The sequence below is a fragment of the Schistocerca serialis genome, chromosome 4, assembly GCF_023864345.2.
Source record: "Schistocerca serialis cubense isolate TAMUIC-IGC-003099 chromosome 4, iqSchSeri2.2, whole genome shotgun sequence".
Lineage (NCBI taxonomy): Eukaryota > Metazoa > Arthropoda > Insecta > Orthoptera > Acrididae > Schistocerca > Schistocerca serialis.
In genome coordinates this window covers 539499350-539525531 of record NC_064641.1, presented here as the reverse complement: position 1 = coordinate 539525531, position 26182 = coordinate 539499350, and positions in this window count along the sequence as shown.

Here is a 26182-nt window from a genome sequence, read left to right as displayed (position 1 = left end):
ACCCCTCTGTCCATCTCCTCTTCCTCTCCCCCCCCCCCCCCTACCCCTTTGTCTCTCTCTTACCTTATGCTTTGTTTATTGTTATTGCTACTTCAGATTCTGTTGTAGTATACTAATCATAAACGAATAAGCCATGTGTGTGTGTGTGTTTGTCTAAACATTTGTTACAGGAACGTGTACAAATTTGAAGTAAATTGGAAAGGTACATTTTGTGATTTTTGATAACAATGTTTTCCCTTTATATACTACGAACATATATTTGTGTATTATATGTGTTAAAAATACACACATGTTCAAGCCTTAGATACCTAAAAACATGCTCATACTACAATTCAAGTTTGTGTCAAAATTTCAAAGCAATCGATCAAGAATTATCGGAGATTTAACAACTTTCAACAAACCAAATTTACATTTTTATGTCGTTTCCCCTTTTTTTACATATACAGGGTGTTACAAAAAGATACGGCCAAACTCTCAGGAAACATTCCTCACACACAAATAAAGAAAATATGTTATGTGGACATGTGTCCAGAAACGCTTTAATTTCCATGTTAGAGCTCATTTTAGTTTCGTCCACCTACGCTCTATGGAGCACGTTATTATGATTTCATACGGGATACTCTACCTGTGCTGCTAGAACATGTGCCTTTACAAGTACGACACAACATGTGGTTCATGCACGATGGAGCTCCTGCACATTTCAGTCGAAGTGTTCGTACGCTTCTCAACAGCAGATTCGGTGACCGATGGATTGGTAGAGGCGGACCAATTCCATGGCCTCCACGCTCTCCTGACCTCAAAGATCTTCATTTTCATTTATGGGGCATTTGAAAGCTCTTGTCTACGCAACCCCGGTACCAAATGTAGAGACTCTTCGTGCTCGTATTGTGGACGGCTGTGATACAATACGCCATTCTCCAGGGCTGCATCAGCGCATCAGGGATTCCATGCGACGGAGGGTGAATGCATGTAACCTCGCTAACGGAGGACATTTTGAACATTTCCTGTAACAAAGTGTTTGAAGTCACGCTGGTACGTTCTGTTGCTGTGTGTTTCATTCCATGGTTAATGTGATTTCAAGAGAAGTAATAAAATGAGCTCTAACATGGAAAGTAAGCGTTTCCGGACACATGTTCACATAACATATTTTCTTTCTTTGGGTGTGAGGAATGTTTCCTGAAAGTTTGGCCGTACATTTTTGTAACACCTTGTATATCACATGGCATTTCAGTACTCATATAAAAAACGTGAGTATTCAAATGCAATTTTGTGTTAAAATTTCAAAGCAATCCGTGGAGAATTTTAGGAGATTTGAGAGTTTGAAGAAATGAACACCTATGTTTGTAATCAAATAGAAACTGTAAATGTTACTAATCGACAATCTTTGAAAGTTTTTGACCCAATGCTTTCAAATTGTAACACAAAGTTGCATCGGAAAATATGCGTTATCGGTACACCTATTTTTAATATATGTAATATATAACTTTCTATAAATTTAATAATAGGCGTGTTTTATATATATATATATAATAGTAGGTACAGGTACCTAAAAACACGCCTGTATTGAAATGCAACGTTGTGTCAAAATTTCAAAGTAATCGGTCAAGAACTTTCGGAGATACACGATTTTGAACAATCAAACATTTACATTTTTGCTTATATAGCCTCGAACAACAACAAAAAGACATCACTGAATAATGAACGCAATTCTTGTTACGAGATGCAAATGACAAATGCGTACCCGTTAATTTCAGTTAATTTTAATAACTTGATAAATGTGTCTGCGTAGTGTTGCATTAATCGCTACGTTCCTGAGCGTCGCACACTACTCCGCTATACATATACATGTAAAGCGTACTTAAAAGGAGCGGCGAGAACTATGTCCTGCACGTACCAGTGCCGATACCGGAAAAACTGAAGACAGAACACTAAAATCTCAGACATCGTGACAGACAAATGTTATACGAAATCCAGTGACCGATATGGCTTAGAAGGTCGTAGCAGCTTGTGTGCTGCAAAGATAAATCATGGAACTAAATGCACTAAAACTCAAGAAAAATAGTAAATTTAGATACTACGCTGACTCTTATGCCAACACTAATTTTACGTAGTCTCATTACTGGAGACATGAAATGTAGCAACGAGGCCAAGCATAATAAAAGTGAGGGTCGTTTGGCCTGCCTGTAGCCGGGGGCGGAGAGTTTTTTGTTCGGGCATTTACGACACTAGTGTGGTGGGGACAGAGAGCGCCAGCCGTCTACACAGAACATTTATTTCTATGGTGAATATTGTAACTTTTCTACTTCATAGAACTCTGTGTGTGTAACGTAGAGTGCACGAAACTAATTACTGAAAAAGGTGATTGCTTAAGCCCTGTATGTCGCAGTCGAGTAAACAGAGGAGTGCTGTCTGACGCCGCAGTGGACAATTTTGAGCATCTGAAAGATAATGCCTAAATAAAACCAACAAAAATGAATTACTAAGTTTAGTCTGAATACTTTATACAAATTACTTTAATAAATTGTACTGCTCGCTTACGAGGCTGACTTGCGAAACAAAACTTAGAATTCGAAAATTGTTTCACTGATGGATATATCACACTGTTCACTGATTTGCACTGTGACAGTGGTACCCTGTATCAAACACTGTTAACGTGTCTTATGAAACAGAGATGTAGATGTAGATGACAACTCGGAACATGATCAATGGGACCGCAACCATTACATTCTGTTTGTTGTACAACCTGCGGCGTTGACCTTGCTTCACACAACTCACACATGCCATGTTACAGCATGGTAATGACAGATGATGATGATGTTTGGTTTGTGGGGCGCTCAACTGCGCTATTATCAGCACCCATACAAATTCCCAACGTTTGCTCAGTCCAACCTCGCCACTTTTCATGAATGATGATCAAATGATGTGGACAACACAAACATCCAGTCATCTCGAGGCAGGTGAAAATCCCTGACTCCGCCGGGAATCGAGCCCGGGACCTCGTGCTCGGGAAGCGAGAACGCGGCCGCAAGATCACGAGCTGCGGACATGGTAATGACAGACCACACGTGGCGTAGGATGTGCAAGAATTGTTCTGAGAATGACAGACAGCACCGATTCCCTCCTCTAGACATGTCCGTAATTTGCTCGTTGGTCACTGTTGACACTTTGTAGAGTATCATATTAAAATCTTGGGGAGTTTGCTACGAACATTCCCAGCACATCATTTCACAGCGATTAGATGCATTGGCTGGGCCTTGCGAGAGCTACATACGACACTTTAATATCAGAGTTTGAGGTCATATAATTATCCATAATTCTAATCATTTTTAATTATGTGTCTGTACGGTGATTTGAACTTGATTTGAGTTACAGATAACTACTTGGTTTTGCAGTTCAAACAAATATTTGTGTTTATAGTCCACTCATCTTTTGACTCATCACAGTTTTATCATACAGTTATCAGACATTCGTAACGAATAGTTACTCAACGAGGCTTAGTGTTTTCTCCAACGGATCATTTGTTTGCTGTAAGAGGAGAGCAGGAAAATTTGTGACGGGAGCTGTGCGTGTTTGAAGTTTGCATTATGAGTGCTGCCTTATGGAGCCCACTGCGATGGCAAGTGGTGTAGTTCACATACTATGATCCTTTTTTCATGAAAGGACGTAGGACCCCAAAAATCACCTGACTACAGTGTCCGATTTCCTACACGACGATGCTGCACTTTTTTTCCAAACGACGACATCCGAGCTGATAACACAGCGCACCTACACATCACGCACTTCCCCTAAGAAACTGAATTACACTCCTTTGTCTTTCGCCATCTTGAGGTTTACATAAATTACATAAACTCACTGGGTCTCAACTTGTCCAGAAAATTTTGGTCATTATAGAAGGCTACGTCCAGCTCTTCGACAAGTACACCGTTCGTCATTATAGACTGCCTTGCACTAAGCTTACCACAACGTACTATATCACGTCATATCCGCGGGACGATAAATTAATGCCGGCCGGGGTGGCCGTGCAGTTCTAGGCGCTACAGTCCGGAACCGCGTAACCGCTACGGTCGCAGGTTCGAATCCTGCCTCGGGCATGGATGTGTGTGATAGGTTAGTTAGGTTTAAGTAGTTCTAAGTTCTAGGGAACTGATAACCTTAGAAGTTAAGTCCCATAGTGCTCAGAGCCATTTGAACCATTTTTTTTTCGTTAAATTAATGGAAAACTTCATTGTCCCTTTACTATCGAGTGATATGGAATAGAGAACCTATGTCAACTGCTAACTTCTGACCACATGAGTCTTTATCTCTTCTACTTGTTTTTAGAGATTTGGAGATCAGGGAGTGTCTTATTGTTCTGTAATTTCCTGAAAATCCGAAGTTGCTCTCTATTCAGTTTATTATTTTCAGTTAATGTTGTACCATGTTGAAGATAAAACATTTAGAGGCAGATAATGTGTAGTATATTAACAAATATGTACGATTCAAAATAGAAGATAAGCATTTGATAAGAGCTTAACAGCTGCACTAAACAAATTCATGTAATCGTAGTTTAGTCACATTGGGGAGCAATCACCTCTAAATATTTTTAACGACATGTGTAATGTGTGAAACGTGTGGGGTGTGCGAATTAAAATAACACTCATGAGCAGCTAATTAATTTGGCGTTTTCAGTTTTAGACGAATGTGATAGCGAAGCGATGCAGCAGATACTTCTTTCTCCCAATAAGTATCAAGGAGAACAACCAAATTCGTAGCCACAGCCACTATCCGGATCTCCAAGAGTGTCTATCACTTTCACACAGCAGATCAGTGGCGAGATTTGTAATCCATGATGCGGGAAACTGACCTATAATCTGGTGCTAAGAAGGGGAAGCTACGTATCCTACCTCACTAGATAACAAGGATGCCCACACCCTTTGCCAAGGGGGAGGGGGAGCACTCTACCCTTTCTCTCTAGCTCTGAGGGAAAGGAAAAACTGTAGTGTAGTCAGACGTTTCTCCTTCTAGAAACCGATTTAAAAGTCGGTAGTACGGAGGTTCCTAACAGGGTCGGAACTGTAAATATTTATGGCTACTTATAAGTCCCCGTTCGACTTCCAAAATGTTAAAAATACTCCATACTCTTGGTATAGGCCCTCCCTACAAACTTTCGAATGGGAGCCCTTGCAGCGCCTCCTAAAAGGGTTGTATTTACTGACCTAAAACATTTGAATACTGAAGTACATAAGCTCTAAGATACAGCAGTGAGGATCGTACAAGAAAATTATGAAAGAAGTCAGTAACTAATGAATTCTCTATTAGTGAAATGGAGGGCTATGACAAAATATAAGAATATCGTGTAGTAATTTTTTTTTAAATCAGAAAGCGTTCTTCACTGTATCAAGTATATAATAATGCAACTTATGTGCATTATAGATTACGGAGCACCACTGTAATAGCTACTCAATAGTATTACATGTGACGTAATATGAATGATAATATAGATGAATATAAATAAAATAAATCGACATCCTATGATGCTTTCCAGTCAATACGACTGAGAATTTTACTGTAAATATAAATTTACGAGCTCATCCACCTACTCATAAAATTGGCTCCGCTAAAATCCATAATTAAATTATTACCTGTGAAAACAATAACTGAGCACTTAACGACCGTAAAGCTTTAATGAACAGTTTTATCATCCCCATAAACTTAGTAATTACGTTACATCAAACAAACAGAATTATGACCCGTTTGTGACTTGCGAAAACTTACGCAATGTTGTATTTTAATTTTTCATTCACATCACCTGCTGCAAAGTTAATTCTTCGTGATATGATAATCTGGATGATTTCGGTTCCTCGATTCGTAGGACTAATAAACTATATTGTAGCAACAGAGTTCAAATTAAGTTAAATGGTCCAGCATTGAACGCCATGACGAAGCTAGGTAGTTTGGCACCCTCTGCGGAGTTTTAACTTGTCACATTTAGTCAACGCACCCCACAAAAAATTTTTAAAAAATCTTGTAGAATCTATGTTTTGATTCATCTGTTTAAGTAAGTAAAGCAGATGGGTAATTATTTTTAAGCATTTCTTATGAATGAAAATTAATAAGTAACACGCACTTTTATAAATACCACTGTTTAATTGCTTATTAATGAAGCAGTACAAATATCCAAACATCTTTACAGTGAAGTATGACTTCCGCACGTACCTTAGTCTCTTCCTTCTAACTTATACTGCTGCAAATTTTGGAATTGTCATCAAAATCGATACATTTATCTAACAAATATCAGTTGACGAAATTGCCACAATAGAGACCCGTGTTTGACTCATAGAGGACCTGAGATATTCTTAGAGTTTTTCGTAACTCCACTCACATAACGCTACCGAAACTCACAAAGTTAAGAAAAAACGCCAAGATGAGGCTCCAAACAGATTCGGAAAATTAATTTTCAACAACGAACTGTAAGGATCTTAAAGAAGTTCAACGAAGAGACTCTTCTTTTGGAACTTCGGCGGCTTCCAGAAATCTTTGTAGGTGCGGAATTTCTGCAAAAATACCATCTTCAAAAATCTCATCACGGCTGTCAACTATACTTTCACAATCGATGGAAGTTCCCTTACTGAGATTTTAATCAGATTACTGGGCTCTAAAACAGCTAAACGATCTGCTATACTTTCCACAGTTATGCAACGTGTATAGATTTCAAGTAGAAAACTTGATGTTTTCTGACATTGACTTTCTCAGTTCCTGGTTCAAAGTTAGTGTTTAGTCTGCAGTGTTCTCTTCAGGCACTATTTTGTTCTTCCTGACAGCTATACTTTTTCCACAGGGATGTCTATTTAGTGACGTGCCTCCATCGCAAATCTAAGTGCTTCGCTAATAAGATAATTTCTTTAACCTGTTCAGTTTCTTTGTGAACGTCCTCTGTGACTGTTTCTCCTAATCCGTTACTTATCATAAGTTAATGACACTGAAATTTATACGTGCAAAATCAAGGAACTCGGACTTAGTATGCTGGCGATGTTTCAGAATTGTAACACAAAATGTTTCGTCGCATTAAAATACTTCAGTTCGCTTAACATTTTGTGCATACAACGTGGGAAAGCATATTACACATACTTTCCTCGCAAATAGCAAACTATGTTGAATACTAGTTAACGTTTGTGTTACGGCAGGCGTGACACCTCATTATTTTCTGTAATGTTGGGCCAGTTGTTATCTCTCTGCGCTTTTCTTGCCCCTCATACTGGTGCTGAGTTGCTACTTGTACTCCTCTATCCACCAGAAACAATTTTCTTCTCTCTAATAATGTGGGATATGTGGCTGTTACCATTTTCCCAACAACGTTTTTCTTGATATGCAAATTTTTTTTGAGAAATACTGTTCTTTGTGTTACTGATTTTCATTTTGTAAATGACAGGAGTTTCGTGAGCAAACGTTTACAAAATAGAACGCAGCTAGGAGTCCCGTGCTGTTTTGCACGAACATTACCCTTGTTGCATAGATGTTCTTAGGTGTTTCTGCGTAATATTTCCACTAAAGCTGGCTTCAAGACGACTAAGGTTCCGTCAGTTGGGTTTGCCAGTTATCAATGGTTACGTCTCTCCCCTAGCCTTTTGTGTGATACTAAGAATTTACGAACATGTGAAAGATGATTAGACTGATTTAAGGGACCATCAGACTGCTTTCCTGCATACGCATCAAATGTGGGCAAATATAAAATCGATATTGTATTTTAGCAACCTGCTTTTACTCCTAATTTCTTTGGGTATTCTAGGTAAATACTGCTTAAATGAGCAACATCCTCGACATGGAATGAATTATTCATCGGTTGTCAAATATTCTGCATGGGTATACGCTTTCATACATTTACATATATGTTTGTAAATTTTTAGTTTTTAGTCATTTGTTTTCTGACTGGTTTGATGTGGCCGTCCACAAATTCGTCTCATGAGACAAACTATCCATCTCAGCGTAGCTCTTGCACCCTACGTCCCCAGTTACTCCGTCTTTCCCTACAGCTTCTGCTCTACAGTTCCCTCTAGTACCATGAACATTATTCCCTGATGCCTTAACATGTGTCCTATCATCCTGTCCCTTCTTATTGTTATTTTTTCCCATGTGTTACTTTCTTCTCCGATTCTGTGGAGAACCTCCTCATTCCTAGTAAGTTCACCACATTTTCATCACTCGTCTGCTATACCACATCTCAAATTCTGCGATCCTCTTCTGTTCCAGTTTCCCCATTGTCCATGATTCACTATCATACAATTCTGTGTTCCAAACTTAACATCCTCAAAATTTTCTTTCTCAAATTAAGGACTATGTTTGACACTAGTACACCTCATTACCAGGAATGCCCTCTTGCCTGTCTACTCTACTTTTTACTTCCTCCTTGCTTCGTCTGTAAAATGTAATTTGGTTCCAAGGCAACGGAATCCCCAGTTTTGATGTTGTTTATCGGTATTCTGTTATATCTTATTACGTTTGTATTTTTCCGGTTTACTCTCAATCCATATTGTGTGCTCGTTAGACTGTTCATCCCATCCAACAGATCATCTAATAATTCTTATTCACATTCACTGAGGATAGCTATGTTATAAGTGGATTTATTATTCATATCCTTTTCCCATAAAGGTCTGAAATACTAGAATAAGCAGACCTCTCCATGCCATAATCACGTATTACCTGTTTACAACTGCCGACAGCATAACACCAAACTAAGCTTTTTTTACATAGTGGCGGGGCTGAAGGCGTTCGACAATACTCGACAGTAGACGAATGACGCACGTGGCTCGTCATTGTACAGTCACGTTATAGCCACAGTGCGTTGCTGCAGTTGTGTATTCTGAGCGTCTGCTGAAATGGACAGTGAGGGCGCGAAGATACGTTATCGAAGAGAACGCTCAGACGGAAAAGTTTTAATTAATAACGTAGTTCAGTTCTGTCGAGAAGAAAAACGGAAAGATTTGCTGATACCGGTAAAAAGAGCTCTGCAGAGAGTAGTACCCACAATGTTACGTCTTCCACCCTACAACTGTCATCTGAACCCCATCGAACTTATCTGGAGTTAAGTGAAACCGAAAGTTTCATCGAACAACGTAGCACCGTTACCCTTTCTCAACTTAAAACAGATGGGGCAGAACTGTGTGTAGAAAAGATAGGTGTTCAGCACTTACACATGGATTTCAGGTTGTTGAAAACATTGAATTAACTTTTTGCATTAGGTCACAATTTTTGTTCCTCTCTTTCTTTTTTCATTTGTAATCCTAGTGTACGTGATTTTAATTATTTTTATCTATCCATCATAATATTTCAAAGTGTGAAAATACTGGTGTATTGATTAAAAAATATAAGTAGAATAATCTGCTTCTGTTGGTTGATCAATGCGGTCAAAAATTTATTTTTCGCTACAAGATTTATTAATATAGTGTTCAGTCTTTTCGATAAAGATTTGAAAGGGAAAGAAATGTTACAGCACCCGACAATATTCGAACCTACAACGTCTTGCATAGTAAGCAGGACATGTTGCCCGCTACACTGCTTCAGCTGACAATATACCTATTTTAATGGTATGGATTCAAGCACGAAATTCCGAAACTTTTTATTTTATCGTCCATTATTTGCAAATGAGGGCCCACTAGGATGAACCACTCCAGGATGTGATACCTGGGACCCTAACCTACATCACCGCATAAATAGTTTCAAAAGTAGACCCCCCCTGGAGACCTCTCTTTGTTACTTATTAGATCGTACACCAAAATTTCTACTTCATTTTCATTTTTGGTGCTTTCCTACAGAATAATGTAGTAACAGCGAATGTATTTTTATATGCTGCACACCTAAGTCATGTTACTAGATCCAAAAACAAAAGTTTTATTTTAATTTCGCACGATTCTCTGTAGAATAATGTGTTAGTAGCAAATGTATCACCCGTACGCTTCAGTTATTAGATCGTAACACGACAGACTTTTTTTTTATTTCCTACGTTTTCCTGTAGATGAATAAATTAAAAACGAATGTACCGTTGTCTCCTAAACGCACGCGCAGCTGGATTGCTCGACCGTAAAACAACAGTTTTATATGGTTATCTTCCATTTCGATTGCTTTCCTGTGTATATTTGTTTTATTTGCTATACATATACCAAGTACAGTTCACGAACTGTGCTACATTTTCATTGAGCGCAGTTATACCGTTCGTGCGTCATCCGAAACAACGAATAACAACACACGTCAACAGTTCGCAGTGCGCCCAGCTGAAACGGCAATTGTAAACTGAACGGGTAATACTTAATGTGTAAATACTCAGTGGCCCCAGTATTTGACGTCACAGTTGGATTAAATAATCAACGCATATTGTATTTTCTTGTAATTTTCAGTGTCTCTTGTTATGCTATAGCAGTGTTCCTCTCCCAGAGTGCCACGGCACACTGTTGTACCGCCACAAAGTGAAGGGCCTCAAACAAACATTTACATATTATTCAAAGGAATTAAGGGATTTCGATTTTAGACATACCATGAATTTTTATGTTTTTAAATAAACTGAGCGTAATTTATTTTCTTCGATTTTATTGTTTATTCTTTAATTATTTAACACATGCTGATTACAGTTATATTTTCATAGAAATAAAATGTAATTTATTTACTCAATATAATCGTGATACTTTCCTCATCTTAAGTTAATTGTGTTCTCGCTCTTTACCACTGCACCGGCTATGCTGCTGGGATGAGAGTCCTTTTTAATATCGCATCTTGTCTGTACGACTGGCTGTACGTGCTTCTCATAATATTCTGAGGAATAGCAAAAATGTCCATCTCTTATTATTTTTATTGCTTTGTTCTGATATTTGTTCCACTTTTTAGCAGGTTCTTAAACTTTATTGCTCTTTTCGTTCGCCTCCAATCGATCCACACATTATCAAACAACAATATCGCATTTGAGTTCAACAATATTGTTGTTATTCCATCCTGAATTGTCCGTTGTTTTCAATATTTCAGTTCAGTTTCATCACAGCGCTGGTCCGCATTAGTGCGAATATTGTGACTGCTACGCAAGTATTTTCTATTACAGTGTTATTAAACTGCTTATTTTCGATATGGGTAGGTCTACTGAACGAAGTGGTCCGTCCTCGATTACAAGTAGTGAAACCATCGAGCCCGAAAAAAAAATAGAATATACTTCAAAGGCAATACAGTGATAATTATTTATCTTATCCATTTCTTGGTGTGGTGACAAAACATACACAATTCCCCCCAGTGTCCCACGCGCGTAAAATACTCAGTAATGCTGTTACGGTTCCCAGAAAACTGAAACGACATTTGGCAACAAAACATTCTTCTTTGTTAAGATGGAAATTATTTTCGTCAATTGTTGACACAAAATGAAAAAGCTCATGACTGCTTCAGTACGAGTTTCGTAAACAGTACAGAAGGCTTTCTATTAGGTAGCAGAAATTATTGTAAAGGCCAAAAACCCACAACAATTGCAGGAACGTTGTTATGTCCAGGCGTAAAGAAAAAATTGGCCCTTGGTTCAGAAACTGCTACTGAAATTTGAAAACTTTTCCTCTCGGCTGACACAATCAACCGCCAAGCCGGTGACGTATCCAGTGACGTCGAAGACATTTTCAAGGAGAAAATAAAGAGCAGTCGTAAGTTCTCACTTCAGATCGACGAGTCCACCGATTGGCGATCACACAGTACTCGTTTTCCCCACGTAAAACATGTTAATGGGGATGTAACTGCAAGTAAGTCATTTTTTGATAAGAACTACACGAACGGACAAACGGTGAAGAAATATTCCGTGCGACTAATGAATATTTGGTCCTAACGAAGTACTTGGGAGGACTACGTTAGTGTTTGTACAGACGGAACCGCTTCCACGACACGCCAAGTGAAAGAATTCGTGGGTAAAGTACGCGAAGTACTGTAAATCATAACTTACGAAGCCAACATTGTCTCAGCGGGTGCGAAGCCATTGCTGCTAAGTGTTAGCAATTTCTTCTAAGCAATGTAATGAACAGATTAGTAAAAGCTATGAACTTAGCAAATCACGGCCCCCAAAAATGCATCTTTTCTACGTTTTGTGTCAAAAAGTGGGATTATGGTAGACTACATTCCTGTTACATAAAGAAGTGCTATGTTTATCGGGAGGTAAAGTGTTTATTCGAATGTTTGAACTTACACTAGGGGCATGAGTATGCATGTTTACTTGCAGATGATGAATGAGTACTTAAGTTGATATACCTTTCCGATATTTTCGCACGCTTGAATGAACTAAACAAAAAATGCAAGGTAAGAACGAAAATATTCTGGCTAGTATGGATAATATTCTAGAATTTATTGATAAGTTAAATACACGGATTCCTACAACTGAAAACGAATCATGTGAGATGTTCCCAACTGCAAGGCTTCTTGCGATGATAATAAGACGCTGAAGTACTTAATTAAAGAACATTTAGTACTCCTGTGGCAGAATTTAGAAAAATATTTTGGAGGGAATGCTGACGATTTTGATAGGGTTCATGATCCTGTCGTGGAACTGAAACATCTTCCGAATAATTTAGGTTTACGAGAGGAATTGACAGATTTGAAAGCAAACAGGACACTGAAATCAAGCCGGCCGAAGTGGCCGTGCGGTTAAAGGCGCTGCAGTCTGGAACCGCAAGACCGCTACGGTCGCAGGTTCGAATCCTGCCTCGGGCATGGATGTTTGTGATGTCCTTAGGTTAGTTAGGTTTAACTAGTTCTAAGTTCTAGGGGACTAATGACCTCAGCAGTTGAGTCCCATAGTGCTCAGAGCCATTTGAACCATTTGAACTGAAATCAAAAGGTTTCGAAGTCACTTTGGATACATTATATACATTATGGTTTTCAATAAGCAGTAAATGACCGTTTATATCCGAGAGGGCAGTTAATATGTCACTACCACTTTCAACAAAATTTATGCGCGAACTGTGCCTTTGCTTGCATAGCCTGTAGCACGTTCTGGAGTAGCAGCAACACTTTAGCAGTAACATCCTAGAGATTGGACATGGTGCAGCAAGCAAAAAATCTCTTTCAAGCTCTTCGTGACATAAAAGTCACATGCACGCTGATACTGTCTACCTAGAGTGTAAAATATGCTTGATAATTTTGGTTCGTAGAAAAATTTCTGTCGCCACTTCCTAAGTCTTGGGTTGACTGAGACGTAATGAAAACACAGCTCAAGTAAACAATGTATATTATGAATGAAAATATACACAACAATGGTGTAATATTCTACAATATTTCTATTTATTTCATGAACCGATTTCGGCTGTTACGCCACCATTAGGCACATAATGAGTATGACTGCATCGAAATTTTCTTGAATCAAAGATCTCAAACTAGAGCATCTACAGAGTATCTCCATTCCCTTATACGAAAAATGATAATATTATATTCAGGAATAAAACAAGAAGGATTCTTTTAATGTAAATGCCTTTTAAGATTATTTAACTAAGATAAAATATGTGACACATTAACTATTGAACTACATACAAGTCGGACTTGTGCTCAATGGTAAAACAACACTTCAGCTTTGGAAACGAGTGCAATATATATGTAATTGTGTCAAATTCTATATAGGTCTGTCTGGCAGGGCAATATGTACCCACCTGAAGGCACACCACGAAGCTGGAATGTCAGAAAAGGAGACTGTACTTTTGCAGATCACCTGCTTAAAGAAGGCCATAGTTACAAGATGAAACATGGAGTATTACATCACATGCATAAAGAAAGGAAGAAGAACTATCTTGAAATAATGGAAATCGCCCAACTTTAGTACTGAATGACCAGACACAGTTTACTTACTCGCAACTTCTAACTGCAGATACTACTTGTAATCCCATCCAGGCCGCATTGTAAATTGCCACTCTTACTCTCGTGCCCCATTTTTATTTCAGTTACTTTAATTTCTCTTTCTATGTTAAAAAGTTTTTCTTTGTATAATTACAGCTGGTTCACTTATCTGTTTGATATCACTAGTGTTTCTTATCTGCTTGTAAATTATTAATTATTATTAAAGATAAGATTATTTTGACAAGTTTGTTTGTGTCGCCATCCTCCGCTGCAAGCATATAAATACTTATTTTGTAAATAAAACTGCATTTTCCTGCTGCTAGTTACTTTATTCATCCCATACGCATTTCGTCTTTTCCTGTTCTAAGGCATCATCAGTGGGCTCTATAACGATACAGTTTTGTTAGTTTCTGATTATTAAACAGTTCACATCGCTATTTCTTTTGTAAAAGAGTAATTACTTACGATTTGCTGACTTGCGTTTCCTCACATTTGGGCTGGAGGTCGCACTACCACTTTAATCACTGCCATATAATCACATCTTTGTGTTCTGGCCTTCTTCACACTGTTCACCATGTTTCTTACTCTTTTTTGTTGTGTACTATTGTTCTTTTGTCACTTGATACAACTATTTCGTCGTAAACTGTTTTCACAACGTAGATATTGCGACTCCATTACGTGTTTCATCCTCTTTGGTATGTTTACCTATTTGTTGCCAACCTAATGAAGTATACGTTCGAGAGTAACTTCTATTTATGATGTTTATACCATGTATGTGTTATGAGTGATAGAGAGGGGGGGGGGGGGGATAGAGTCGACTAGTTTTCAGTGTACAAGAAGATAGAACCATTAAAAAAACTACACAGGTAATACAACAAATAAAAGAAATAAAAATCCAGGACACAGAAACACTCCTCTCATTTGATATAGAAAGCATGTATTCCAACATACCAGTACCAAAAACAATAAAAATTATAGATAAGAACCTGAAAACTTATAGTCAACTCCAGGATGAAAAGATCAAGGAAATCGCATAGGAATAAAGCTCATACCAGAAAAAATTACTTCCAGTTCAATAACGAATTTTATTTACAAAAAGATGGATTACCAATGGGGTCCCCAGTTTCAGAAGCCTTAGCAAATGTTTTTGTAAATCACATTGAAGAGATTATTTTTAAAAAAAAATAGTAGCAAAAGAATACAACATATTATATTAGTTAAGGTATATGGATGACATCCTTTTCTTAATAGATGAACCACAAAAAAAAAACTGAAAAACTACATACTGACATCAACAATATCCATTAAAACAAAAAATTCACAATTGAAAGAGAATAGAATAACCAAATTAACTTTCTGGATATAGCAATAAAAAAAACTAGACAATAAGCATATATTTGAAATTTACCCTAAACCCACAGCAACTGACATTATCAATCCCCAATACTCGAACCACACACAAACACACACACACACACACACACACACACACACACACACACACACACACACAGAAGCAAGCAGCCCTTCGACACATGCTCCATAGACTCAACACAGTACCACTCACCAAAGAAAGCTACAAAGAAGAACTAGACGTAATAATGCAGATAGCACAAAATAATGGTTACAATAATAACACAGTCTCGAAGGTAAACAACAAAATTAAAAGTTCAATAAAAATAGAAACCTCCAAACCACAGACAACAACAAAACAGAAACACGCAGTCCCATCACGACTATACAGGATAATCAGAAAAAGTTGAAAGAAAACACTACATGGCACACAATGACATACAAACACAAACTCACGCACAAAATCACCAACATTTTCAAAAGACAGGGAATAAACATAGCATACACAACAGACAATTCTATACGAAAATAGACCGCAAAACGGACAAAAAACAGGCATATACCAGAAACACCTCGTCTGCTCTACCCCCCCCCTCCCCCTCCTGTCTCTCACTCATACACATACATGGCATAAACATCATAAATAGAAGTTAGTGTCGAATATATACTTCATTGGGTTGGCAACAAATAGGTAAACATACCAAACAGGATGGAACACGTAATGGAGTCGCAATATTTGCGGTGCAAATAACAGTGTAAGATGAAATGGTTGTATCGAGTGACAAAAGAATAATGTTTGTGTGGTGGCCTTCAGTCCTGAGACTGGTTTGATTTAGCTCTCCATGCTACTCTATCCTGTGGAAGCTTCTTCATCTCCCAGTACTTACTGTAACCTACATCCTTCTACATCTGCTTAGTGTATTCATCTTTTGGTCTCCCTCTACGATTTTTACCCTCCACGCTGCCCTCCAATGCTAAATTTGTGATCCCCTGATGTCTCAGAACATGTCCTACCAACCGGTCCCTTCTACTTCTCAAGTAGTGCCACAAACTCCTCCCCAATTCTATTCAATACCTCCTCATTAGTTATGTGATATACCCATCTAATCTTCAGCATTCTTCTGTAGCACCACATTTCGAAAGCTTCTATTCTATTGTTGTCCAAACTATTTATCGTCCATGTTTCACTTCCATACATGGCTACACTCCATACAAATACTTTCAGAAATGACTTCCTGACACTTAAATCTACACTCGATGTTAACAAATTTCTCTTCTTCAGAAACGCTTTCATTACCATTGCCAGTCTACATTTTATATCCTCTCTACTTCGACCATCATCAATTATTTTGCTCCCCAAATAGCAAAACTACTTCTCTACTTCAAGTGTCTCATTTCCTAATCTAATTCCCTCAGGATCACCCGATTTAATTCGACTACATTCCATTATCCTCGTTTTGCTTTTGTTGATGTTCATCTTATATCCTCCTTTCAAGACACTGTCCATTCCATTCAACTGCTCTTCCAAGTCCTTTGCTGTCTCTGACAGAATTACAATGTCATCGGCGAACTTCAAAGTTTTTATTTCTTCTCCATGGATTTTAATACCTACACCGAATTTTTCTTTTGTTTCCTTTACTGCTTGCTCAATATACAGATTGAATAACAACGAGGAAAAGCTACAACCCTGTCTCACTCCCTTCCCAACCACTGCTTCCCTTTCGTGCCCCTCGACTCTTATAACTGCCATCTGGTTTCCGAACAAATTGTAAACAGCCTTTCGCTCCCTGTATTTTACCCCTGCCACCTTCAGAATTTGAAAGAGGGTATTCCAGTCAACATTCTCAAAAGCTTTCTCAAAATCTACAAATGCTAGAAACGTAGGTTTGCCTTTCCTTAATCTTTGTTCTAAGATAAGTCGTAAGGTCAGTATTGCCTCACGTGTTCCAACAGTTCTATGGAATCCAAACTGATCTTCCCTGAGGTCGGCTTCTACCAGTTTTTCCATTCATCTGTAAAGAATTCGTGTTAGTATATTGCAGCTGTGATTTATTAAACTGATAGTTCGGTAATTTTCACATCTGTCAACACCTACTTTCTTTGGGATTGGAATTATTATATTCTTCTTTAAGTCTGAAGGTATTTCGCCTGTCTCATACATCTTGCTCACCAGATGGTAGAGTTTTGTCAGGATAGGATCTCCTAAGGCCGTCAGTAGTTATAATGGAATGTTGTCTACTCCTGGGGCCTTGTTTCGACTCAGGTCTTTCAGTGCTCTGTCAAACTCTTCACGCAGTATCGTTTCTCCCATTTCATCTTCATCTACATCCTCTCCCATTTCCATAATATTGTCCTTAGGAACATCGCCCTTGTATAGACACTCTATGTACTACTTCCACCTTTCTGCTTTCCCTTCTTTGCTTAGAACTGGGTTTCCATCTGAGCCCTTGATATTCATACAAGTGGCTCTCTTTTCTCCAAAGATATCTTTAATTTTCATGTAGGCAGTATCTATCTTGCCCCTAGTGAGATAAGCCTCTACATCCCTACATTTGTCCTCTAGCCATCCCTGCTTAGCCATTTTGCACTTCCTGTCGATCTCATTTTTGAGACGTTTGTATTCCTTTTTGCCTGCTTCATTTACAGCATTTTTATATTTTCTTCTTTCATCAATTAAATTCAATATTTCTTCTGTTACCCCAGGGGTTTCTACTAGCCCTCGTCTTTTTACCTTCTTGATCCTCTGCTGTCTTCACTATTTCATCCCTCAGACCTACCCATTCTTCTTCTACTGTTTTCATTTCCCTCATTCCTGTCAATTGTTCCCTTATGCTCTCCCTGAAACTCTGTGGAACCTCTGGTTTAGTCAGTTTATCCAGGTCCCATCTCCTTAAATTCCCACCTTTTTGCGGTTTCTTCAGTTTTAATCTACAGTTCATAACCAATAGATTGTGGTCAGAGTCCACATCTGCCCCTGGAAATGTCTTACAATTTAAAACCTGGTTCCTAAATCTCTGTCTTACCATTACATAATCTATTTGATACCTTCTAGTATCTCCAGGATTCTTCCATGTATACAACCTTCTTTCATGATTCTTGAACCAAGTGTTAGCTATAATTAAATGTGATTTACGCCTTTACTCGGCTGATCACCCGAGAAGATTTCACGGAAGGGAGCTATAATTAAGTTATGCTCTGTGCAAAATTCTACCAGACGGCTTCCTGTTTGATTTCTTACCCCCAATCCATATTCACCTATTATGTTTCCTTCTCTCACTTTTCCTACTCTCGAATTCCAGTCACCCATGACTATTAAATTTTTGTCTCCCTTCACTAACTGAATAATTTGTTTTATCTCATCATCCATTTCATCAATTTCTTCATCATCTGCAGAGCTAGTTGGCATATAAACCTGTACTACTGTAGTAGGCACGGGCTTCGTGTCTATCTGGGCCACAATAATGCGTTCACTATGCTGTTTGTAGTAGCTTACCCGCACTCCTATTTTTTTTATTCATTATTAAACCTACTCCTGGATTACCCCTATTTGATTTTGTATTTATAACCCTGTATTCACCTGACCAAAAGTCTTGTTCCTCCTGCCACCGAACTTCACTAATTCCCACTATATCCTACTTTAACCTATCCATTTCCTTTTTTAAATTTTCTAACCTACCTACCCGATTAAGGGATCTGACATTCCACGCTCCGATCCGTAGAACGTCAGTTTTCTTTCTCCTGATAACGACATCCTCCTGAGTAGTCCCCACCTGGAGATCCTAATGGGGGACTATTTTACCTCCGGAATATTTTACCCAAGAGGACGCCATCATCATTTAACCATACAGTAAAGCTGCATGCCTTCGGGAAAAATTATGGCTGTAGTTTCCCCTTGCTTTCAGCCATTCGCAGTACCAGCACAACAAGGCCGTTTTGGTTAGTGTTACAAGGCCAGATCAGTCAATCATCAAGGCTGTTACCCCTGCAACTACTGAAAAGGCTGCTGCCCCTCTTCAGGAGCCATACATTTGTCTGACCTCTCAACAAATACCCCTCCATTTTGGATGCACCTACGATATGGCCATCTGTATCGCTGAGGCATGCAAGCCTCCCCACCAATGGCAAGGTCAATGGTTCATGGGGAAGAACAATAGTACACCACAAAAAAGAGTGAGAAACATGGTGAACAGTGTGAGAAAGGCCAGAAGACAAAGGTTTCATTACTGCATCGTTATACATCCCACTGATGATGTCTTAGAACAGGAAATGGCGGAACGTGTATGGGACAAAAGTAACTAGCAGCAGGAGAAGGCAGTTTTATTAACAAAAACAAGTATAAGGTTATTTTGTTCATCCATATCTTTGGAGAATGTCTTCAAAGTTTATTCTTCAATTAATTTTCTTCTATGATCGACTGTTGCGGTTTGTATACAGTTCATTAATTAATGTGTCATATATTTTATCTCAGTTAAATAATCTTAAATTGCATTTACATTGAAATAATCTCTCTTGTTTTACTCCTTAATCCAACATTATCATTTTTCATCCCTGGGAATGGAGATACCTTGTAGATGCTCAGTTTAACATTTTTGACTCAACAAATTTCAGTGCGCCACATACGGCTTAACAGCCGAAAACCGATTTGTGAAGTAAATAATAAATACTGTAGAATATTACACCCGTGTTGTGTGTGTTTTCATTCATAATGTATGAAATATTCTACCAATAACCAATGGAACAGTCAGTCAATGTAAACAACGTATAACATTTTTATTGAAAACAACATAAACCAGAATATTCCATGTCTGAAGAACAGTTAATCAATACAAGTTCGTAACAGTTCGTGACTAACAGCAGATGTGCTAAAGTAAAAAAAAAAAAATTTTTCATTTCATTTTTTAACTTGAGCATATCTGCCCCTATTTCTGACCATTGCTTTCTTGCAATGTAATTTTACGCTTTCTCGAAGTTTCATTTGGATGAAGATATCCTTAGTGGTGTCGTAACCTAGGTCAGTGTATCAAACAGTTATTTGCAACCGGTTGTCTGTGCGATTCATTTGTTCAGACAATTTTCCGTTGCCAAATCCTTTCTCTACGTCAACAAATCATATTAAATTCCTTGATTTTTCTTAAGTCTTGCTTTCATTATCAAGTGCAACGTCAGAACTGCCTCTCTGGTGCCTTTACCTTTCGTGAAGATAACCTGATCGTCAGCTTAAAGCTATTCTTCTCTATATTACCTTGTCAACAACTTGGATAAATTAACTGTGAATCTGATGGCCCACTATTTGTCATATATCTCTGCTTTTACTGTTTCCGGGATTGTATGGATGATATTTATCTGAAAGTCTGATGGTATGTGTCTACAGTCATAGATGCTACAAACCAACGTGAATAGTCGTTTGGTTGCCACTTCCCCCAATGATTATAGAAATTCTAAAGTAGCGTCTTCCATGCTTTCCGCTTTATTTGCACGCAAGTCTTTCAAAGCTCTTTTAACCACTGATTCTGATACAGGCTCCGTTATGTCTTCCATGTCGAATCCCATTTCTTCTAATACTTCAACACAGGGTTTCTCGCCCTTGTACAGGTCTTCAGTGAACATATTTAGCCCATACACTCTGCCCTCTGCGTTTAACGGTCTAATTCTCCTTTCACTCTTAATATCAGTACTCTCACATTTAAATTCACTGACGCGTGTTTTGGCTTTCTACAGAGTGTATTAAAGTGTATGTTACAAGGCGTGGTGGTTGGTAGACGGGTAACATGTGAGCATATTTTACTTATAGAGGTACGTTCAAAAATGCTTCGTTTGCGCGCTAGCGTCTCTGAAATGTGGAGAACGTCGTAGGCTGTTGGGAACACACAAGCTAGGCAAGGAGTAGCTAAAGGAGACAATGTAAACTGCAACTGTTCTGAGAATGTTGACGTGCTAGGGCCTCCGACACCAGACTGCAGATAAACAAATCAACACAGAAAACAGCAGAGGGCAGTGTGTGTACTGTGATGTCGGAGTTTTTACTAGTGGTACTGCTTCATTTGTGACATGATATACACAGAACTCCACAGTCTTACGTATCTTACTTAGAAAACGGTAGAGTATAATATCTTCTTCCGTTCCGTAGTTTCATACTGTACGTAGCTTGTGGCTGTCGTAAAATGGGAATGAACAATGGTAGTCGTCTACACAACAGCGCAACACACAAACATACTTCTTGTAAACGGTGAACCGCAAAGGAATGCAAGAGAGGTTTTTCTAGCTCTATGAAAAAGGATAAAGGAAGTTACCCCAGTAGGTGTCATCCAGACCACATCATATTTGTACGACTGGAGCGGCGGTTACGTGAAACAGGCAGCCTACTTCCTAACGATTACCACATTGGATGCCCGCGGACACGCCGGCCGCACATCAGAATTTGAAGAACCTTCAAGCAGGCGTTTTGCAGCGCAGTCTTCTATGACCACCCGAGCTACAGCATAAACAATGGGTATGAACCCGTGGCAGTGGGGCACGTTCTGGACGATGAGCACCTTCATTCCTACAAACTCCAGAAGGCTCATTCGATGACTCAGGGTGACTTTCCTCGTGATGTCAACTTTTGCCGGTGGCTACTCTAACAAAGTTGGCAGAATTCTCACTTCCTATGATGTATCCTGTTTTCTGTTGAGAGGACGTTTACCAGGGACGGCATGTTCAACAACAGAATCAGCCATGTTTGAATGGAAGGAAATCCAGTGCCACCAACGTCGCTTTGCTATCAGTGTGTCGGCAGGTAGCATTGTTGACAACGTCATAGGTTGACACCCCATTCCCGTGAGTGTTTGTGGTCCAAGTTACGTTGTTTTTTTTTTTTTTTTTTTTTTTTTTTTTTTTGCGAGATGGGTCACCAGGGCTGTTGGACGTGGTGCCTTAGCACATCCGTGTCCTTGGACATGTGGTTCCAGCAGTATGGTGCGTGGCCATTTCAATAACATCTTTAGCAACAGATGAATTGGACGCGGTGGCCTATTAAGCTACCCCCTCGCTCAATAGGCATGACACCATTGGATTTTCATTTCGAGGGATACATAAAAGCCCTGGTGTACGAGGCACCCGTGGTGTCACCGCAAGATCTTGTGGCACGAATTCCAGTAGCAGCTAGCGTCCCTTCTGAAGGGTAGGCACGGTGTCATCAGGCGATCACAGAATTTATGTGAGTGAATTAAGCTGATGTTTATTGACGCTAATGAAGATTGTCGCCTTCACTGCCCCCGCCTAGCTTGTGCGGTACAAAATGCCTACTACCTATCCCATGTTTCAGAGACGCTAGACGCAAACGAAGTGTTTTAGAAGTTTATTATTCGCAAAATATAGTTACATGGTACCCACCTACCAATCAACACCCTTTGTAACATACCATTTGACACACCCAGTTCCCCTGTATAAGCTGAATTAGTCCTTCCGATGACCATTTATTTAGGATTTTTAGCATTTTTCCTGCAGTCATTTTGCCTATGTTTCCATTTTCATTCCATTTATTTCATTCGTAAGTGACTTACATTACTGTATTTCCATATTTTCCTGAACATTTTTGTATCTTTTTCTTAAGTTGATCAGTTGAATTATTTCTTCTGTTACACAAGGTTTCATGCAGATACTTTCTTTGTATCTACGTTTGTCTATACACCTTCCGTGATTTCCCTTTTTAGAGATTTCCAATCTTTCAGCTGAGCTTCGCTTTGTTGTGTTCACTATGTCAGTATCTTCAACCTTCGTGAACTTTAAACTCATCTCATCATTCCTCGGTACTTCAGTAACCGATTTCCTCAGCATTAACTCATCTGGACAGTTACCTTAAACTTCAGTTCGTTCTTCTCTGTTGTGTCAGAGACTATATCTCCTCCTGATACGCTTTAGAATCCCTGTTTTTGGAATCTCTGTCTGTCCGTGATGTGATCAAGCTGTAATCTTTCCGTGTCTCCGGGCATTGTCAAGTATTTCTCTTCTCTGTGTGATTTTTGAACAGTATGTTTGTTATTACTAGCTGAATTGCAGAAACAAATTAGTCTTCCTCCTCTCTCTCATTCCTATTATCGCAGCTATATTCTTCCGTAACTCTCTTTTCTACTCTACCTCCCTCCCTACCCAACCCGTAATACAGCGTTCTAATCACTTATGATTATTATAGCATCATCTCCCTCCAGCTAGTCGGCAAAAAAAGTTTGCCTCGTCGTTAAATTTCATCTCACATGTGCCCACGCAGCATCAAAAATACATAAAGATATTGACAATAATGTGACACCATGTTCAAGACCTGAATTTTTGGTAAATTGGTGCCATGTTTAAATTATCCGAAATATCTGAATTATGTGTAAATCGGCATCATATTCACATGTATCCGGAAGATCTGAACTTTACCTGAACTGGTTTCATTTTCAGAAATACCCAAAAATTCTGAATTGTTTAAATTGGCGCCACGCTCAAAAGTATCCAAATGACCTGATCGAATCAACCACCCCAGAACCTCCACCTTGGCATCACGTTGAAAAGTTTCCGAACGAGCTGTATTATGAACACAAAACACTCAGCTGAGAGTATCAGGTGGAGGCCAGGGCAGCATCGGTATGCTTCGTGAACGGTACATACATAACCCCCCCCACACACACACACACACACACACACATATGCCTTGTCTTACTGTGCTTCGCAGGACCTGACACACTTTTCGTAACATCTGAATGGAACCAAGTTTTTACTCTGAAAGCTATCACAGGAGATAATCTAGGCAATGCGTGAAGGAGATGGAATACTTTGTCTGTTATAGAAGTTCAAACAGGAACTAATAGATATAGATAACAAGAAAAAGGCTGATATGTGTAGCTCAAAATATTATGCACCATTACATGTATAATCAGTAAATTACAATCTCATTTTCATAACACATACACAATGAAAAATATTAAAATGTAGTTTTATAATACATTTTCTACATATAGCTTATATTCTCTGTTTACATATTTTCTTTGCCTAAAGTATAAACTAACAGTAGTTCGCAACTTTTCATACTGCATCTACAACCTGCAGATTAAAATTTCAATCTTTCCTTTTCTGTTACACTGTTAAATACAAATTTTTACTCTTCCTTTTTCTATTACTCTGTTAAATATAAATACAGTTATCGAAATTAATATCTGTCTTCCTGCGTAGTGAGCAACTGCTGAAATCTGCACACAGGTATTGATGCAGTCTCCTAATGTGTCATAATACATAAGGGCACATGTGCTTCCTCACAGACAAGTCGATTAGCACAGCATTATTTTAATAATGCAACATTGGAGCAGGTATGTATTTTTTTCATGCTAAGCACGTCGCGTTTCGAGAATTTATCTTCACTGTCTGGTGCAAATATTCATAAAAATATCTTGTGTGATGTTTACATGTGTGTTGCTCTACCTCTCTTGCACTGTAGTAGTCTTTCTGAGTTCCTTGTATTGCAGTCGGAAAATCGGACTAAACAAATGTTTGGATATTTGTTACATGCTAATGTTAGAAATTGACTTTTTGTCTCTGTATTTACCGGTACTGTTCCCGCTAAATTAGGCAGAAAATGATACAACACACACCATCACTCAAACTGTTTGTCTGTGAAATCAAAATATGTTAAAAAGGTATTATTGCATACAGCTATTCAAAGATTCTGAATATGGGAAGAGGTGCTTTTTACATTATATTCTTTTATATACTGTTGGCATTTATAAATTTTATCTTATCATTACTAATATTGACTTCTAAATTACTGATTATGTTTTATATTCTGTTTGGTAGCAAATATTGAATTTGCTATAGTTATTATACACATATCACAAAAGGTTTTGCATCACCTCGGATCCGAGAGTTCCGGAACCTCCACAGAAAATTGAACAAGGATCAACATAAGTATCATTACCGCCCCGTTTATTGCTTATGAAAACCATACATTGCATGTTGTACCCCAATACAGCGAGACCTTCAGAGATGCTGGTCCAGAGTGCTCTACGAACCGGTGCATTTTGCCGAGTAGCACGTCCTCTTGCATTGATGCATACCTGTATTCATCGTGGCATACTATCCAAAAGTTCATCAAGGCACTGTTGGTCCAGATTGTCCCACTTCTCAACGGTGATTTGGCGCAAATCCCTTAGAGTGGTTGATGGGCCACGACGTCCATAAACAGTTCGTTTTCAATCTATCCCAGGTATGTTCGATAGGGCTTACGTGTGGAGAAGATGCTGGCCACTCTAGTCGAGCGATGTCGTAATCCTGGAGGAAGACATTCACATTATGTGCACCATGGGAGCGCAAATTGTCGTCCATGAAGACGAATGCCTCGCCAACATGCTGCCGATATGGTTGCACTATCCGTCAGAGGATGGCATTCACGTATAGTCCAGCCGTTAAAGCGCCTTCCATGACCACCAGCGGCGTACGTCGGCCCCACATAATGCCACCCCAAAAGAGCAGGGAACCTCCACCTTGCTGCACTCGCTGGACAGAGTGTCTAAGGCGTTCAGCCTGACTGGGTTGCCTCCAAAAACGACTCCGGCGATTGCCTGGTTGAAGGCATATGCGGCACTCGTCGGTGAAGAGAACGTGATATCAATCCTGAGCGGTTCATTCGGCATGTCGTTGGGCCCGTCTGTTCCGCGCTACATGGTGTCGCGATTGCAAAGACGGACCTCGCCATGGACATCGGGAGTAAAGTTGCGCATCATGCAGCTTACTGCACACAGTTTGAGTCGTAACATTGCGTCCTGTGGCTGCACGAAAAGCATTATTCAACATGGTGGCGTTGCTGTTAGGGTTCATCCGAGTCATAATCCGTAGGTAGCGGTCATCCACTGCAGTAGTAGCCCTTGGGCGGCCTGAGCGAGGCATGTAATCGACCTTGTGAGGCATGTCATTGTCAGTTCCTGTCGCTCTGAATCTTCTCCATGTCCGAACAACATCGCTTTGGTTCACTCCGAGACGCCTGGACACTTCCCTTGTTGAGGGCCTGTAA